Source organism: Nyctereutes procyonoides, unplaced genomic scaffold, assembly GCF_905146905.1.
Source record: "Nyctereutes procyonoides isolate TBG_1078 unplaced genomic scaffold, NYPRO_anot_genome, whole genome shotgun sequence".
NCBI classification, from domain to species: Eukaryota; Metazoa; Chordata; class Mammalia; order Carnivora; family Canidae; genus Nyctereutes; species Nyctereutes procyonoides.
Genome location: NW_026575046.1, coordinates 61,498,161 through 61,499,612, shown reverse-complemented (window position 1 = coordinate 61,499,612; position 1,452 = coordinate 61,498,161). Strand labels below are relative to the sequence as shown.

The 1,452-nt window shown below is 46.3% G+C and overlaps 1 pseudogene; it reads left to right on the top strand.

Annotated features, from left to right (window-relative positions):
• Window positions 1–1,073: 1,073 nt before the first annotated feature.
• LOC129510048 (U4 spliceosomal RNA) lies at window positions 1,074–1,157 on the top strand (annotated as a pseudogene).
• Window positions 1,158–1,452: the final 295 nt, after the last annotated feature.

Sequence of the window (1,452 nt, the reverse complement as noted above, 5' to 3'; positions counted from 1 at the left end):
CTGAGAGATCTGATGTGGAGAAAAAAAGCAAGTGGGGTGGGTGATGACCCCTAGATATGAGTCAACTTTGTAGATTTAGTGGAGGCCCTTCTTACTCTATCCCCACTCTTCCTCCCATCCATATGTCGTCCTCATTAGTCGTTGTTTTTGTCTGTCCATCACATTTGAACACCTTTCCCATGCTTCCAGTGTTTCTACCTATGAATCCTCACTACCCTACAGTAAATGCCAAAAACTTGGTTTTCCAGTTTCCTGGCAGTGTAGGCATGTGACTTAGGCTCCACTGGTCAGATGTTTATATGTAAGACTCTGATTTGGAACCTAGGAACTCAGTTAAGCACACGCCAGCCAGACACTCCACTCTGAAGGGATAGAAGGAGAGATGTCCCAGAGATAGCAGTGACTGAGACTAGTGACGTGTCCTAACTCAACATCAGGGCTGTGCATGAGCTGCCAGCCTGGGCCAGGTGGTAGTGATGCCCTCACTGACATAGCTCATGATGAAGGAGGCTATGTTTCCCTGAAGCACCTCCAAACCTGGTTCTCTGGCTCTCTCCCAGATACTCTGTGAGTCATGTAACATGCTCTAATAAAACATGCTCTTTTCCCTCTTGAACTAGCTAGACTAGGTCCTACTGTCTATAACTAAGAACATTCACTGGTTCCCTGCTTCAAGTCTCCCTCAACCCTCTCTCTGGGCAAGAGAGAATTCCATAGAAGTTCCTGAACCAGGGGATCCCTGGGTGGCTCAGCGGTTTAGCGCCGCCTTCAGCCCAGGGCGTGATCCTGGAGTCCCAGGATCGAGTCCTGCATCAGGCTCCCTGCATGAAGCCTGCTTCTCCCTCTGCCTGTGTCTCTGACTCTCTCTCTCTCTCTCTCTCTCATGAATAAATAAATAAAATCTTAAAAAAAACGTTCCTGAACCATTCTTTCTATGAAGCATCTTTTCATCTCATCAGGGCTCTAAGAGTTGCACAAGCAAAAAGATTTTAAAACCCAAATAAAAGGAGAATCATTAATAATCAAGCCCTAAGTTGAGAGAAGAAAATAGTAAGCTTGAAATCAAGTTTTCAAGCTCTGTGCAGTGGCAGTATCGTCTCCAATGAGGTTTATCCCAGGCGTGATTATTGCTAATTGAAATCAAGTTTTCAAAAATAAAGTTAATAAGGATGGCAGTGGATAAGAGAGGAGAAAGGCAGTGCAGGCTGGAGGAAGTCCATAGTCAGGACCTCAGAGGCAAGGAGGAGACTGGTCTACTCTGTGTACAGTTTGGGTGGGGACACAGATCATGTGGCATATGGATGCACAATGCCAGATCATGCTAGAGAAGCCTTGAAACGTATCTGTGCAAGGGAGGACTGTCCCAGTGCAGCATCCCCTATGACTGCTGACCCAAAATTACTTCCCACTGCTTCTCCTTCCTGGCCTTTGTACATGCTGTTCCCTTTGCTT